This window comes from Pinus tabuliformis, chromosome 7, assembly GCF_031772625.1.
Source record: "Pinus tabuliformis cultivar Carrire ecotype Pingquan chromosome 7, CPIR1, whole genome shotgun sequence".
In the NCBI taxonomy this organism is placed as follows: domain Eukaryota; kingdom Viridiplantae; phylum Streptophyta; class Pinopsida; order Pinales; family Pinaceae; genus Pinus; species Pinus tabuliformis.
This window is the reverse complement of record NC_142293.1, coordinates 1,520,767,251-1,520,773,250: the sequence shown is the minus strand read 5'-3', so window position 1 is coordinate 1,520,773,250 and position 6,000 is coordinate 1,520,767,251.

Here is a 6,000-nt window from a genome sequence, read left to right as displayed (position 1 = left end):
ACTCATCTTGAAGAAATAATTAACCCATATTCCTAAACCTTGATAGGCCTTCTATGGTTATTGATAGCCTAATAGAGCCTTGAATCACTCAAATTTCTCTTCATATTTGTTTCTAAGTCACATTTAAGTGTTATTATCACCATGGCATGATTTTGGCTTTATCATGGGATGTTTCATTGAATATTATTTTTTACTACATTGTTTCCTCCTCCTTTAAGCTTACATCTCTATTTAATCCTAAAATAGACATATAAATGGAAAATAGGAGTATGTTGGCGAACAAAAAAGTATAAGGGAGTTAAAAATGACTTTAGAACTAATTTTGATAAATAATATTGAAAAAACAGCCTATAATGAAGTCGTATCACACTTGGGGGGGGGGGGGGGGGAATATTCCCAATTTAGTGATAATCCTCACAAATATGTAGTTTGTTTATCTTAGTAACCCTTAAATTCACCAATCGAGGAAGAATAATGGATGTCATTTAGATGGAGGAAGAGTTACTAATGTAACTTAACAATCGTTAGATGAATGATCCAAAGTACATAAATTAATCTTTAATTATTTAGAGCTTCCTCAAATAAATTATTTAGAATCTTAGAGTCTTCTTAAAATATCTATTTGTTATAAAAGATATGACATGTAGAAAGGTGTTGTTTCTTAGGAACTAATTTAGGAAAATAGTTAGGAGTGTTGTTACAAGTGCACTAAATGTAAATTGACACTTTAAATGAAATAAGTGACCCATAACAAAATTAGTTAAGGACACAAGCTTATTTAAGGCTTGTTTCTCTCCACTTAGAAGGGTGTTGAGTGATCATGTGTAAGCTCTTGTAGATTTTATGTAATTTTTCTTTTCCTTATTAATAAATTTTTGTGCTTGAGGAAACTTCTACTATTATTGTGGTATCAGAGCTTCAATGATGTAGATGGTGTGAAGAGGATATTCCAGCTGTGTAGGCTTTTGAAAAACTCCATTAAATTGATTCATATGAAAATTGTTCAACTTTTTTTAAGAAAATATTATTATTATTGTTATTATTATTATTATTTTCTTCTGAATTAGTGATAGTTTCATTTTTTATTAATAATGATCCATATTATTTATAAATAAACCTTTTTTTTTCACTATGTATTAAAAAATGTATTCCCCAAGTTGGAAAAGAAATTCAGTTTGTGCTCAGGAAAATATACTTGAATTAAGACTGTGGCACCATAGTAGTCACCATAGACACCTCGGCACCACAGAACCTCAAATCCTTCTCTCCTTGGATCGACACCATTGTGAAATATCTCCCAGCTTTAATTTCACCTGCAAAATCTTCCTCTGGGGAGATCAAATCTGGTTTTAGACGCAACAAGTTGAATTGAGCCTGGAGCCTTAATTTTAGATCTTTCTCTCACAGTGAAAGTTGGCCATCATACATGTTTAGAAGGACCAGTAAAGAGCCATGTGAAGGACTAGTGAAGGGCCAACATAAATCCTCGGCGATTAGAGGAGCGGTCAAATTTTCTCTTGAATGTTTCTGTTAAGGTGAAATTCAACATTGACAACATCAACCGACCAATTTTTTGGAGCAATGCAGCCGCAGTAAAACAACTTGGGTGATGCTTGAGGAAGAGACAATGTATAGATAGCGTTGCAGCATCGTGAAGAAATCAACCAAAAAAGAGGAGCCAAAATGGAGATCCCTGTGGAGATTAACCAACAGACCTGCGTGGACTGTGCAAAAAGGACTCTATTCAGTGAGTGTAAAGGACTATGCCCAAACATTGCCAAATTTCATGAAGTTTGAAAAAAAAAATGGTGTGGGGTACATGTTTTGAAATCAAAGCCTAAATTTATTCACCTTTTCAAGTGACTTCATAAATAGTTATTTCACTTTTTAAGTGTGGTAGAGGGAATTACTCCCCTAGGGTTTTTTGGGTTGAAACCCTAGCAGACTAAAAGTTATCTATTCAAAGAAACATGCATTCACACAGCCATTATGCTATTATAAGCAAATTCTATGATAAGGGTATGTACCTTTCGTCCTACGTTTGAGAAGGCCTTTAGGGTCCAAACCCTTCTTGGAGTTCCCTTCTTCACTTTTGTCCTGCAAAACAAACAATTCGAAGAGCACAGCAGTACATGGACAAAAACTTATAAAGAAACCATCTTCATGTATAAAGAAAGGTAGTTAGTTATGAAATCCAAACAACCATTTACACATGAATTCTAAACATGAATATCATTAACATAAAGAAGATTCACTTCGGGAACCAAGACACGTGTTTCTTTTATTATAGACAAACAAAGTACATAAAAAGGAATATGTTCACCTGAGTCACCTTCAGCAGGCTCCAAGCAAAGCTTCCTTCCGGATCCGTTCCAGCCTCAAGCCTCTAACAAAACTCCTTCCATGACTCTCTCCGTGATGTCATAAATGGTGGATGAACATCAACACACAAGGAAACAAAGGTTTCCTACACAAAATGGGGGAAGTGCAGAAGGCACAAGGGACTTCAGACCTGGTCAAGGGAAAAATCTCAGCATAATAACCTTTCTCTCTATTCTCTCCTCCCTTAGGCCTTCCCTTTGAGGTCTTTTTATACCATCTCCAAAGTAGTTTTTTAGTTAGGAGTTGGTTGGGAACAGTTGGGCCACAGGCACTAACAGGTGATCAGCAGGTAAAACCTGTGATCTCCGCCCGAAAAGAAGGAATTTTATATTTTTTTAAGTGTTTTAATACATACACGCGGGTTGGATATACACAGACCCGCGTATACACGCGTTTAACTCAGGGCAATGTCGCGTATAAGGAATAAAACACTGTTTTTTAAATTTTAGGACCAGGTCTGGAAGGAGGGGTTTCCCTAGGCCATGAGTACAGCATCACAAACCATAAGAGTGAGATTTGGAGCTATAACAGATGCCCCCTAATATATGAGGTCAGAAGGGGTACATGATGGCCGAAATATATTATGCGAGTACATGGAAAGGAAGTCTGTCAAAAACCAAGGAGGACTTCACCAGAATTCAGCCTGCCAAGCCACCAAAGGAGATCAGAAAGAAACATTGTCTGAGGTGGGCATACCCATGCTCAGAAAAAGTAAAGCATGTCCGCATATCAAGTACAAGCGGATCCACTAAGTATACAAGTATAAATGACTGAAAGATACATAATGGATCATCTAATCATAATGAACAAGTACATGTCTGAATATCACATATGAGACTGTCAATGATGCTGAAAGATGCAACAGATAACTGATATCAAAGACTGATCCCAAAAGGTACCAACTGAACTTGATGGAATAGGATGGTACTACACTGCAAACTCAAGTGCCAGCATATAGAATGTCGCCATGACTGACTGCAACATATAAAGTGGAGTGGTATCAACTAGCAGCAACAGGAGCAACTGTCAAGTGAACCAATGAATGTTGATACAACCTGAGGTCTTCACGGACCGTCGTGTAACATTTCTACACCATGGGAATAAATGATCTGAAGTAGACCATGTGAGAAATCGTTTGATTACCGGTCATTGATGTATACCGTTAACAAACGCGAGACTACTCACCGATAATGATAATGAGCATCAAGGTACCCAATACAATCTAACAAGTGTGAATAGATGAGCTGGAGTAGAACACCTGTAAGAATCTATCGATCAGGAGACAATGATGGTTTCCCACTGTCGATAGAGAAGGATCTGCCACTAATGACTGCAAACCCCAAGGTACTGCCAAATGGACTCTAGATCTTTGCCCCGGAGCAATGAGTCGGAGTCGATAGGGAAAGATCCGCTAGAAGGAAGGCATTAAGGCATCCTCCATCAATCTAGCGCGAGTGTAACTCGTAGGCCAATAATGTGGAAGGAATCGGACGAAAAAGATGTAGTAACCCAACCGAAGTACATTTCCGGCGTACACAAGATGTGGCTAGCGCACGGCAGAAACCCTCTGAACCAACCAATAATGAAAGCCAACACAAAGGCGAGGTATCCACCAATAGGGTCAAATGGAAACCAAGGTACTGCATGAATCCCAATGTGTGATAATGTAAGCTGATGTCAAACACAAGGGAAACCACTGAGTCAAAGACCCATGATACTGATCGATGTTGAGCACAAGGTGACCTATCAATAATGAAAATAGGGCCAGGGTGCAGCTCTAGGCCTGTCCTCAAAGCAAGATGTCGTCGTCGATAAGGACAAGACCCGCCAGCAAGAAGTCAATGGGGACCTTCTCAAACCGACACGAGTAAAGGACCAATATAACTAATGTGATGATAGACATGACACTGACAACCAGGGATGGCCGACTGAAAAATGAGTCAAGAGACACCGCAGAGAGGCCGACTCAGGCTGACTTCCCTTGAACAAAAGCACGACTCAATGTGACTGTGTGGCAGCATATGATGACTCTGTATAAGTTCGCCATGCAGGAGGCACGAACGAACCCTCCATATGATTGGAAGAGATAACCAATCGGTGGAGAACTGACTCAATAACAAGGTTATGACGTACCTAAGTCAAACTAAATCCCCCCCATACGGAGGAGACTTTGTTTTGAGTGCTTCGTTCAAGGGCGACCCGACTGACTCTAGCTGCCAACAATAAATGGAAATAATGTCCCGTTCCCGCTCTTTTTGGAATATTTAATTTTTTTGTCTTTTTCTGTTAAGCCGGAAAAAGAATAAAAGAATGCTATGGTACAGCGGGAAGAACGAGTGTCGGTGAAACGGATGATCTAGTTCCTGGGAAAGGAACGTTCCTATGCTCAAGGCAGGGAGGTGAAAACTGGTCAGTGACACTCAAAGGTATGTTCCTTCCACGGGTCAAGGTGTGTCAAGCTGCAGAAGTCAAAGATATGCAAGGTTGATTTTGCAGACGTCATGGTCAAAAGTTGGCTTAAACACGAGTCCAAGTGAAGCCGGCTCCAGGCCAAAAGGTGCAAGTGGTCAACATGCAATGCAGTAGTACAACTCAACACAAAGGAGCCTCTAGGGTATAAGGCCAGAACAAAGCGGAGAAGCTAAGAGGAATGAGTCTTCAACGCATAAGTCATGGCGGGACTACAGAGGACTCCCGAGCCTACTCAAATCAGAGCAGCATGGGCAACAAATGTCAGTGAGGTGCTAACTAGGATGCCCATGTAAAGGATGGCTCTACCATCGTGTCATGATTTAAAGAATCGCCGAGTGAAGATGGCTTACAAACCATAACACGATGGGATCAACCCTATGGCAGATGTATCGGTCAAATGGAGGCTAGTATGCATAATGCAATGGAAAAAGGGTGTCCCTAACCTATATGTTAGTGAGAACACAATACCTGCCATGACGGGTCAGCAGTAAACTTCCAAAGGAGAAATCTTCCAAGTTCTGTAAACATAAATAGGAACACTAGACACGAAGTTAATACATCCCACATATAAACTTCATCTTTGTGTTATAGAATACAAAACTTGAAAATGCGTACCTCATATATACAATATGGTATAGGGAACCACGCAGCCTTGCGGCTTACGCATAATAGTTCTGCTAAACAAACCGGCTGCAGGGCTCAGGCCAAGGACTCCTTTGGTAGTCAAAACTCATGGCTTCAAAGAGTTCCTCCTGTGAAGGCAAAACAAGTTCTAAGAAATCATGAGAACTACAAGGATCAAAAAAGGGAATTAAAGGGTCCCATGTCCCTATAGGAAGAATCTCTCGGTCAACTGTCGGGACCAAGTCCCAAGAAGGAGAATAATAGGTCAAAGGATCCTTCTCAAAAGCGATTGAACATTGAGGACTCAATGCCACATAATTCACCCGTGGCGGGGTAGAGTCTACTTGAACACTTGGAACAAACCAAGGGGCATTCTGCAGTAAAGTCGAATTAGGGTGGTGATTATCAGATGCAAGCTGATCAATAGTGACAATATTCTCGTCATGAGGAAAGCACATTACTCGAAAGAGTGAAGACACCACAGCATTCATAGCATAGACATAATCACGCCCAAGTAGCATA